General features: G+C 33.6%; 1 protein-coding gene across 2 annotated transcripts in view; it reads right to left on the bottom strand.

Annotated features, from left to right (window-relative positions):
• Positions 1-12,784, bottom strand: part of LOC141458644 (uncharacterized) — a 118,121-nt gene that overhangs the window by 80,616 nt on the left and 24,721 nt on the right. The gene's annotated exons all lie outside the window — the stretch shown is intronic.

Here is a 12,784-nt window from a genome sequence, read left to right as displayed (position 1 = left end):
GGATACATCACTATACTCCTGAGACCAAAGAACTATCTAAACAATGGGTTACCAAGGGGGAATCTGCGCCAAAAAAGGCGAAGACCGTTCCTTCGGCCGGAAAGATTGTGGCGACTGTCTTTTGGGATTCGCAAGGAATAATCCTCATCGACTATCTGGAAAAGGGTAAAACTATTACAGGTGCATATTATTCATCGTTATTGGACCGTTTGAAAACCGAGCTGCAAGAAAAACGCCCACGATTGACCCACAAAAAAGTCCTTTTCCATCACGACAACGCACCAGCTCACACCTCAGCAGTTGTGGTCGCAAAATTAATGGAAATAGGGTTCCAACTCGTTTCACATCCCCCCCCTATTCTCCAGACTTGGCTCCCTCGGACTACTATTTGTTCCCCAATATGAAGAAATGGCTGGCGGGAAAAAGATTTTATTCAAACGAGGAGGTGATTGCAGAAACGAATGGCTATTTTTCAGACTTGGACAAATCCTATTATTCGGAAGGGATCAACAAACTAGAGCAGCGTTGGACGAAGTGTATAAGCCTAAAAGGAGACTATGTTGAAAAATAAAAAAGGTTTACCCCCCAAAATTAAGTAGTTTTTATTTTTGCACGGACTTTTCAAACGACCCTCGTATTATGAGAAGGTTGTACAAGAACAGCACGGAAAACAAAATCTTACAAAACAAGGAAGATTAAATAGTATAATAGAATAATAATAGAGATAGTAGTAGTAATAGAGTAATAGTAGAGTAAAAATATGTCGCTAATCTAAGAGAGTCCTCAGAAATTTAGCCTTTAATAACTAAATTCTGTCGATTATCAAACGAAACTGTTGCTACATTTATTGTTGATATTTTTTACAGCTCTTACAGATACAAGAAAATTCAAACTTTTTTATTCACAGTAAATAGGAATTAGGAAATTTAATCAATATAAATTACCAATGTCAAATCAAATTATATATTTGGTAAATCTTCAAGGGCGCGGAGTTGATGTACTTCATTATTTTAATGGCTATAAAAACATTTTGTGTTTAGTAAATTGTTCTTTTATTAGTAATATTAATGCATTCAATAATTAAGGTGTTATAATGTTTTACTATAAAGGAAATAGAACAGATGAGAGGCTAATGAGTTTCACTTCGTGTATCTCCAATTGAGCAGATAATCTCATATAAAAATCTCGGGATTATTGTTGAGTAAAAATGGAACATTACATCTTCGGCAGCTATGATATTTTGTTGTTAATATGTTTTCAGATAAAATGAGATTTCAATAGGTATCACAAGGTAATAGAAGTTGGGAGCGTATCATTTCAATTTAAGATTTAAGTATCTAACGTCAAATAAATGACTGCAAGTCCTGGTATGCGAAGGAATCAAATCGACACAGTGTGACTGGAACTAAACTGGTCCGTGAACCTCTCGATAATTCATAAGAATGACAGAGAAAGAAATATCTAAAAACTTAACTTTTCGAACCAGCACTTCCTAAGTTTATTATGTATGAACGCTGTTTGAGATACTAATGAAGTAAGTGAAGTCAACAATATGCAGGCAAAAGGAATCTTTTTCATCCTGTGGAATCAGTATAATAGATAGCTACAACAGCAGCCCGGCTGATATCAATATACAAATTTATGTACCAAGATGTGGACTAACCTAGATGAATCGAAACACAAACCAATATTACCAGAGACCCATCCCTCCAACATAATGATTCTGTTATTCTTGCTGCAGGCGCCACGGTAGCCGAGCGGTTAGAGGCGAGACCTGCGAAGCTAATATGAATTGTGGTACTGAATTCGATTCCCGGTCTTTAGGCCTTGGATTTTATTTAATGGTTAATAAAAAGAAATTTACAGTAAAGTATGTTTGCTAGTCGCCTCCGTCCACGACACCTAATTGGTAGTTGGACGTTAAGCCCCGCCTGAAAAATAGGCGATTACTTTACTTTATTACTTACTTTACTTTCTTGCTGTATTTGCTAAATGTTGGTAGATTCTTCTTTTTTTTGGGGGGGGGGGCACCATCTAAAATATATACAGCAGAAATAAGGGCTGTTAGCCTCTAAGTCTAAAAGAGGGTTGAACTGTTGAATAGGTCAAACTCTAGTTTGCTAAGAGTAAGTTTGTAAAGGTTATCCAACCCCTCACTATATGTTTTAACCTAAATAGCTAGTTGGTCTTAGATTCTTGGCAACATTTTCTTAAAGTATAGCAGAATTCTATTCAATATCTAATGGAAACACCGGGGACATGCATTTGTAGTTTAGCTACGATAACTTCTGACCAACATTAGGCAACCCAATTACCTCAGCATGGGGTTATTCACACATTTGGGACGAATGTTCGATTTCTACTCCTTAATGCTACAATTTTTGTCTTTCAAATATATAAAAGAATATACACGCTGAAAGAGAGAGAATTCTATTAAATACAATAGAAACAGCGGAGTATCAAAATTGCAATCTTAATACTTAACAAAATTTGGTCTAGCTATTCTATAGTTTTGTAAAACACTACATAACTGTATTTTACGTAAATGGCAAGCATCGAATGATCTGCCTTTGTTTTGCTATTTAAGAATTAATTACTAAATAAGATGATTAAATAACAATTGTCATTACTCAACTGCTTAAAGCTGCTACGAATTCTCTCCCTCAGGAGGGATAAAAAAAAAAGTTTTCAGAAATTAAATTCATAAAAAAAACCTTCTTAATAAAAGGAAAGTTTTAATGTTAGCGGAAGATTCCAATGGGAACTTAATTGGTTATCTATTTTAGATTAGAAAAGATTAGAATGAGTCAGGAACAAAAGATCCAATAATTATTGTCGCTGAGGTTATAAACTTCCAAAGAAGTAAACAACAGGAGATTGTCTACAGCCATTTGCAGTAAATTATAAGTAGATAAACTTAAATACAGTATTGTTCATTTTGTGGCCAAAAGAGTTCATTAAAAAAAAAGTATTTAAAAAAACAAAGATTCTAAACATTTAATGTTGGGCATTTATTATTTTTGTTAAATTTCGACAGAAAAGATGCTGCTAATTATTTACAATTTAGAAGTTCGCTGTTAAAAATGAACGTTTTCGAGTTCCATTAAGAAATAATAATTGGATAATACATGAGCTGTTATTTTTGAAAGTGGTTTAAGTCCGATTTTTAAAAAAATGAGACCTAGAGAGCTATCTGGGGGGAGGTGTAGTCGTTAACAGCAAATGTAAGATAAAGATGTTGGCGTATGCCGACGATATTGCCCTGTTGGCCTCGGATCCGGTATCACTCCAACTAATGATAAACTCTCTCGACGAATATTGCCAATTGTGGAGCCTGAAAATCAACCTAGAAAAGTCCAAAGTCATGGTCTTTCGAAATGGCGGTAGACCAGCCAAAAATGAGAAATGGTTTTTGGGCTTAAATAGAATTGAAGTGGTCAGTGAATATAAATATCTCGGCATAGTTCTTACCCCCACATTATCTATGTCTAAACACTTAAAAAGAAGTCATCAAAAGCAAAACTGAGCGTAAACTTAATATGGTCACAATTTATTGATAATAATAATATTTCATATTCATCAAAAATTAGAATTTTCAACTCAGTTACTAGAAATATCATTTGCTATGGTGCCCAATTGTGGGGATGGAAAAGATATGACGAGGTTGAGAGGGTTCTTTATTTTTTCATGAGGAAATTAATGAGATGCCCAAAATACGCACCCTCAGCGTTAATACATTTCGAAACCAAATTACCGCCTATTTTCCTTTACACATTAAAACTGCACTATAAATATCTACTCAGATCCTTAAACCTTTCCGAAAATAGATATCCCAAAATTTTAGCTACTGAAATAATAAAAAAGAATATTTTTTGATTTTCAGAAATTAAGAGTCAGGCTGAAAAATTTAATATTAATTTTAATTTAAACTTCACAAATTGTAACAATAGCGTTTTGTGGAAAACTACGCTTAATATTATAATTGAATCTTTAAACAGTGATTTTAATAACATTTGCAAACTGAAGGTATTTAATACAAGTTATTACCCATTTTATAAAGAACTTCATTATACTTTAGAGGATAAATTGTATTTAACTGATGATTTTTCTTTGAAATCAATGAGATGGATATTTAAAATTCGAGGTGATCTATTACCGTTGAATTACAAATATTTTAAGAATACCGACCTTGAATGCAATCTATGTGTCACTAATGAGTATGAGGACCTGTTACACTTCCTGGCGGATTGTCCGGCATTGGCTGAACTGCGCGGTCGTTACTTTGGTTCGCCTACTCTTTCTAGACAGAGCTTTGTGGATTATTTGAACGGCAAAGACTGGGTTGCTTTGGTTCAGTATTGTACTGTAGCTTATGCAAAACGAGTATCACTTATTAATCCAGGATAATTATAAATCTATTTTTTGTTTTCCAATTTTCGGTTTAATGCTTTATGTTTTATATTGTATAGTTAAGACAGAAAGAAGGAAGTATATAAGGTAATAATAATAATAAGAGTATAAAAATAATAATAATAATTTAAAAAAAATATATATATATTAATAGAAGTAAAGAATATATATATATACAAAAATAAATAAATACAAAATGCAACAATAAATCATAGACTCCACGGACGGTCAATGACCATGTTGTTTGTCTTTATAAGGAATTTATTTTTTAGTTTTATTTAATTTCACTGTAATTGAAATACTATTTTACATGTATGTAATTTTGTAAATTAAATAAAGACTTCTTCTTCTTCTTCTTCTTCTTCTTTAAAAAAATGAGTTAATGGTAATTTCAGTGAGATATAGACACATTCTTTCCATATTTATAATTAGGGAACGGATTCGTATGTATTTACATATTTTTTTCTAGGCAATTTACAGACGTTTTTTAACTAGAAGTATTCATACTGATACTTTTTAAGCCGTTTGAGTCTACTTTTATTTCACATATTTCCACATATTTGGATGTTATCGCATATTTATACATATTTGATTAAAATAAATATTTCTACATATTTAATCAAAATATGTACATATTTTTTCATATTTTTAATTTTGGGCATATTTTCATAATTGGGAAGTGGTTGACAGGAACTGTGAACCACAGACTGTACGGCTGTGAATCACAGTGGGTACAATGGTTATTGTAATTTACACAGAATGCTGCTAAACAGTGACGGGCACTTGTTAGTTCTTTGACGTTGTCTGCTCTTTCAGCTCGTTCGTTGAAGTGTCCAATTCATTTCGTTCGGTCACTTAGTGTATTCTTTTTTGGGTGAAATGCCACGAACATCGGCCTCAAACAAACAACTGGTTGCTAAATATCTTCGCAAGTTTCCAGCAGAACTTTTTCCTGGGAGTAAGGGAGATCTGATCAGATCAAAACTGGTAGAAGTACTGAGCAAGAACAAAGATTTCTGATATTATCAGTGGAACAGAAGTCACCTCAGAACATCGTGTACCCTTTACAACCAACGACATAACTTCTTTCAGCAAGTCACCTAATAACATCTGTAGATGTTGAACGATCTTTTAGTCGTTACAAGTCCATTTTACGCCCAGTCACTTTACGTTCCAACATTTGGAATTTCATGTGGTTGCAAACAATTTCGAAGAGAGAAGTTTTCAAAATTGAAAATTTAACACATCTTTTTATAAATAGTAAACATGTTCTTTGTTGTATAAATCATTATAACTTGTAAAAACAAATTATTTTGTTCCTAATAAATTATTATAAATTGTAAAAATGTTCTTTTCTTGTATAAATCATTATAACTTGCCCCCCCAAAAAAAATCCATTTTCATAAAAAAAATGTCCATTTTACTTAAATATTCCAGAAAATATTTTAAGAAAATCACATATTTTCCACATAATTGACGAAAATAAATGCATATTTTAATTAAATATTTGGCATTTTTAAATACATAAAAATCCGTTCCATATTTATAGTCATACATTCAATGGAGTACGATTTTTTTTTTAATAAAGTCAACAAAAGAGTTTTGACTATAAAATGTTATCGCAAAAATATTCTTTTTGAAAGTGGAATAAGTCCATTTCTAATAATTATAATTAAAACAACTTTCTTATTGCAATTATTTTTGATTATTGCTACTTCAGTGTACGCTGCTCGTTAGCAGATATTATGCTAACTGTAAAAGAAAAATAAGTTTAAAATATCTTTTTTTGCTTTAAAGATCTTAAATTTTCATTTTTATATTATTAATGTAACTGAAATTTAAAAAAATAAACTTGGTTATTCGTGTATTTAAATGTCTTCATTTTAATTATTACTTTTTACGTAAAAACCCATTTCAGTAAAGCTATAATGTCTATAAAATTATGGACTTAAATTTACTCCTGTTTTTATTTCTTGTAATATGTTATTTTTGAAAGTGGTATAAGTCCATTTGGAGCTAAAAAAATCGTTTATTTTTTTTTAAGAATTGTAATAATTACTATTTCATAATAAAATTTAAAAGATGTATAGTGTTAATAACATCACTTGAATAGATTAAGGTTTACGAATATTTTTAAATTAATTCAAATGCCAAACCTTAAATATCACTCGATACATGGAAAAATGGACTTATATCACTTTCAAAAAAATAACAGCTCACATGGTAGCTCAATTTGAAAATCTGAAAAATTGCAGCTAGCTCCAATTTTATATTTCTTTAGGTGCCACAAGATATTGTTTTTACTAAGCTTTTGGACCAGAATCAATCAAAAGGAATTGTATTTTTTCTACTTCTTGAAATTACTCGTAACGATTTACTTTACCTTCCAATACTCACTACAATAGTTATTTGAAAAAAATATAGAGCAATATCCATATAAATATAAAACACATTAGAAAAAGAATGTAATGCTTTTGAAAAATAAGACGAATATTTTTTTAAAGCAATACAAGATAAGCGACAAGGCAAACAGACTTGTACTGATAATAATGAACTTTATATCAATTTCCTATTTTATAGACACGTAACGTGGTTCTACTACAAATGTGGAAGAGAGATATTTGGTAGGCAGGGGTTTGTATTCCAGACAACCACTGTAATAATGAGAATCTTATACAAATTAGTCTATCACTAGGTAAACGAAATAAATTAATGAGATACCTCTATGGAACAAATAATAACTAAGGGCCACCCAACCAACTCCTCCTCAAAACAATGGAACTCCATTCGAATTAAATCAAACATGTGACTTCTTTAATAATAATTCTGAACAAAGTTAGTAACAAAAATATCGCAGAGTAAACCTTAACACCAATTGTTGTTCATTGTTTTTGGTGACTGATTTATAGTTTCTATAGGATGAACAAATAAATGCCATTTCAGTCAGTAAAATTTATTTTGCCGAGCTTACTACCTAGGGACTAGGTCATCTTCAGGGCTAGTTTAGAAAGTAATACTATTACATTTCAGGGTTGGTATGTCTTCTGTCTTGTCCATGTCCATGAACAGACAAGACAGAAGACACACCAGAGTCCATGAACAGACAAGACAGAAGATATACCAGAGTCCATGAACAGACAAGACAGAAGACACACCAACCCTGAAATGTAAAAGTATTACTTTCTAAACTAGCCCTGAAGATGACCTAGTCCCTAGGTCGAAAGCTCAGCAAAATAAATTTTACTGACTGAAATGCCATTTATTTTTTCATCCTATCTAAACACCAATACTTTCTGGTCATGGTCCAATTAACCTGTAACTATACCCAGCTTTCACACATAATGGAGTCTCTCCCATTCAGTTTGGGTTCTTCAAAATTCTAATTTTTAGTACAAAAATAATTACAAAAGGTCTTCTATTCTTGCCACGCAGGCTGAAAATAATAAAATCTGCGTACTAAAAATAGATTTTTGGAGCTTACACATCCTACATTGGGTACAGTAACATATTAACAAGGATTTCCTGACAAATACAAGACTATATACTATGAACCACCACTGCGTTGAAGAAGCTATAATCCGAAAGGGCTTTGAATAGGTCAGGGTTTGGTTTGTACTCTCAGACGACTTAAGGTGGCTGGCTATACACAAAAGAAACTTTCAAAATCATTAATCATCCAAAAACGATAAATCTCTGATTTTAGAAATCAACATTTAGGTTTCAAATTACTCCTATTAAAACAAGCTTCAAATGCTTAGGATGGAATTTACCATAAACAAAGTAAACAAACAGTAATAAAATGAAACAAAAAAAGTTTTACCTGATTTGACTGAAACAAGGGAAGATATCCTAGACTAAAACTATGAAATAGAACAGTGAAAAAAGAATTGCTATGCTCTAGTTTACTGTCAATAAGGGTGGCAGCTACAGAGAATCGTGAGCACGTTCAAACAAGAATGACCCATAGGGAGTAGTATTTCGTCATCACAGGGTGGCAATCGATCGGAAGTGGGTATTCTAAAAAAAAAAAGGAAAAAAGAAAGCAAGCTGTACGCTTCAATGAATGGGATAACGTCCACAAGGCTTGACACTTTATGAATAATAAATGTTCTTATTTAGTCAGCAACAGCATTCAATTTTGCTGAAAGTAAACAAACAACAAATAATTACTTACAACAAATCAGCTGATTTTTATTTAGGATCAAGGAGTTTAGAACATAAATAGTGGTTAAATTAGTAAAGAAGCACTAAAAGATGGGAGCTGAATTGGATTAAATTAGTGTTCAAGAAAGGTGTAAAGCTGATGCCATCTTTTGACTTAATACTCGCCCGCAAGATTGCAACCTTATCAATTTCACGAATTAAATTTCTTTTCGTTTTTAATCAATCAATGTAATTTCTGATCGCTTATGTTTGAACAATGAGAGGCATAAGTGGTTTATAATCTCTTATAAAAAAATAATCCATTGGGAGATAAGTTTCAAATAACCGACTTCATAAAGGGGTTTTACAATATACATACGAGGTGTGTTCAAAAAGTAACGGGAATTTTCGTTTTTTGAAAAAAATATTTATTTATTCATCTACATTAATATTGTCGCCTTCAAAGTAGTCCCCTTCGCATACAATACACTTGTGCCAGCGCTTTTTCCAATCCTCGAAACACTTCTGAAACTCGATCTTTGTGATAGCTTTCAGCTCTTTCAGCGATTCGCTTTTAATGTCATCTATGCTTGTAAAACGACGGCCTTTTAATGTTCTCTTTATGTTTGGAAATAGAAAAAAGTCACATGGAGCCATGTCTGGCGAATATGGAGGCTGGGGCATCGTTAAAGTTTTGTTTTTGGCCAAAAATTCACGAACAAGCAATGAAGTGTGTGAGCAGGTGCATTATCGTGGTGCAAAATCCATGAATTGTTTTGCCACAAATCCGGGCGTTTTTTTCCGATTGCTTCACGCAAACGGCGTTGAACTTGTAGGTAGTACTCCTTATTGATTGTTTGACCTTGTGGCAAGAATTCATGATGCACTATGCCATTAAAATCGAAGAACACAGTGAGCATAACCTTCACATTCGACCGCACTTGTCGAGCCTTTTTCGGTCTTGGCGATCCAGAATGCCTCCACTGGGACGATTGAGCCTTAGTTTCGACATCATATCCGTAAACCCATGTTTCGTCACCTGTTATAACACGTTTCAGTAGATCCGCATCGTTGTCGACTTCATTGACTGACTCTTGAGCAACTTCCATTCTCCGCTGTTTTTGTTCGAAATTCAACAATTTTGGAACAAATTTTGCTGCCACACGTTTCATACCCAAAACATCCGAAAAAATTTCATGGCATGAGCCAATTGATATGGCAACATCATCAGCGACTTCTCTGATTGTGATTCGGCGATCGTTCATAACCATTTCTTTCACTTTTTTCACGTTTTCATCGGTTGTTGATGTGCTTGGACGTCCAGGTCGTTCGTCATCTTCAACGTTTTCGCGGCCATCTTGGAAACGCTTACACCACTCGTAAATCCTTGTTTTACTCATAGCAGACTCACCATATATATGCCTTTATTAACATTTCACACACTTTATTTCATTTTTTACGCAAAATTTAATACAAATTCTTTGATCCATTTTTTTTAACAAACAAAAACACGTCTAACCTTAACGGCTGTCACTTAAGAAGTAAACAATGAATATTACTGAAAATTTTATCGTACTTCAGGGGCATGTGTACCAACATAATAAAAAAAAAAAAAAATTTACAATCAGACTCTCCAAACCCGCGAAATTTAAAAATTCCCGTTACTTTTTGAACACACCTCGTATATTTATTACGAAGTGGAAATTGGAAATATCGCGAAGTTTCTGCGGGAACCTTAAAAAAATGGAGCAGTTTTTTTGAGAGAATTTAAAGAAGTAGCTATTCCTGAGAAGAGGATGATACTTTATTAAGTAGAAGAACTAGAATGTTTTTGAAGTAAGGGAGGTGACGTTGTAAGTGCGTCATGGCTTTTGAAGATGGAAGAAACATCATTAATAGGAAAATATTTTTATTTTTAAACTGCATCTAAACCCAAACCAATCTCAAAAATGCATTCAGAAAACTGAATTTTCCAAAACTGCTAAAATAAATAATATTTTCCCTTCTCCCACTTCTCCCATTCTATAAACATTTTTGGAATTAGCTGCCGATTTGGATTCCAAAGGTTGGTATGACAACAGATATCAGTTGTTCACAGATGGCTTTAAGAATAAGGACGGGATGGGATGTGCAATGATTGATCTTTCCGCTGACGTCACCTTACAATTCAAATTAAATAAGTTCACTTCAGGATTCACAGCCGAATTATTTGCAGTACGAGGTATGTTCAAAAAATAAGGTGAATTTTCAAATTTCGCGGGCTACGTACATTCGAATTTCGATTGTCTTTTTTTTTTTATGTTGGTACACTTGTCTCGAACATATTTTCAAAGTTGTAGCTATATAGCATGTTTAGTTTGTATGTTAGAGGCATAAATAAGACAAGTGTTTTGCGAGTTCGGCGATTTTCTTCTGTCGAAAAAATGGATCAACGAATTTGCATCAAATTTTGTGTAAAAAATGGAATTAAGTGTTAAAAAACACTTGAAATGTTGAGAGTGGCGTACGGTGAGAGTACTCTGTGTCAAAAAAATGTTTACAAGTGGTACAAGCTTTTCACAGAAGGTCGAGAAGATGTGAATGACGACGCTCGCCCTGGACGCCCCAGCACATCAACAACCGATGAAAATGTTGAGAAAAATCGTCGAATCACAATTAGAGAAGTTGCTGAGGTTGTCGGCATATCGGTTGGCACATGTCCTGCAATTTTTTTTCGGAAATTTTGGGCATGAAGCGTGTAGTAGCGAAGTTCGTTCCAAAATTGCTGAATTTTGATCAAAAAAACCGTCGCATGAGCATCGCTCAGGAATTGTTGAATGACATTATCATGTCTCAGTCACCGTATTCACCAGATTTGGCGCCCTGCGACTTTTTCCTGTTCCCATGATTGAAGAGACCCATGAAAGGACGGAGATTTGCGACGATTGAGGAGATAAAAACCGAATCGCTGAGAGAGCTCAAGGACATACCAAAAAGTGCATATCAGAACTGTTCCGAGGATTGGAAAAAATGCTGGCACATATGTATTATATCTGAGGGGGACTACTTTGAAGGAGACAAAATAAAAATCGATGAATAAATAAATATTTTTTAAGAAAAATGAAAATTCACCTTATTTTTTGAACACACCTCGTATATCAATGTTTAAAGTATGTAGATTCAATAGACCAATCCCTTGATTTAATTTTCACCGACCGCAAAAGTGTTTTCCAAAAACTACAAAATTTCGGAAATAATGCTCCCGCTTTAATCTTAGAAACTTCCAAATTATTAAATAGTATTCTAAGAAAAGGCAAATCGGGTACATTTAATCTGGATTAAGGGTCACACAGGTCTGAGAGGAAATGAAATCGTGGATCGTAAAGCCATGGAAGCGATCTCCTTACAACATACAGCGCCATACTCAATTTTAGTCTCCGATATTAAAAATTATGCAAAAGCGGAGTGCTATACAGAATGGCAGCGGATATACGAATTGTCAAAGGCGAGAAAAGGCCAATTTTACACAGCCATCCAATCTGGTGTCCCCAAAAGACCTTGGTTTTATCGATACAAAAACTACAATAGGAAGTTTGTTAGAACACTCATTAGAATGAGGTTTAACCACAATTATTCGCCGCACCATCTAGCCAGGATTGGTGTGGAAACATCTCATCAGTGTTCCTGTACTTCTAGAATAACAGCAGACGCCAACCATCTAATCCTGGAATGTGCTAATTATACTAAAGGAAGAGAACGATTGTGGAGGGCTGTGATAGCGACTGGATGTCCGTTACCTGCCAATTTAAATACTATTCTGGCAGCTGATGATGGCAGCCTTTACACAGAGCTCTTTGAGTTCATAACGAACAAGATAATTCTATAAACATTCAATATACTAAAGAAGCTTCGAAAGAATGGCTGATTTGCTAGCTCAAGAGGCCAATAAAGGTTGTTCCAGGGCATATGGTATCCAAATCGTTTCCTAATATAAAATTTCTAATTCTATACGTACAGAAATGACTTAGAGCTTTCCTTCTATAGACCTAGTAATCCCAATGTAGCAGTTTAAAGACTGAGATACATCGGCTTTCAATAGGTCTTTTAAAAATTCCTTCCAAATTCCACACCACAAACTTAACAGACATTTTTGACTTGCCTATTGAGGCAAAAGCATCTTTCAAAATTACCATTATTTGATATTACAGGTTTATTGAATAGATCACGGAGAATATTTAAATGAAAAACTATC

The sequence above is a fragment of the Rhodnius prolixus genome, unplaced genomic scaffold (genome assembly GCF_049639745.1).
Source record: "Rhodnius prolixus isolate KJV_2025 unplaced genomic scaffold, Rpr scaffold_5, whole genome shotgun sequence".
Classification (NCBI taxonomy): Eukaryota; Metazoa; Arthropoda; class Insecta; order Hemiptera; family Reduviidae; genus Rhodnius; species Rhodnius prolixus.
This window is presented reverse-complemented; position numbering and strand designations above follow the sequence as displayed.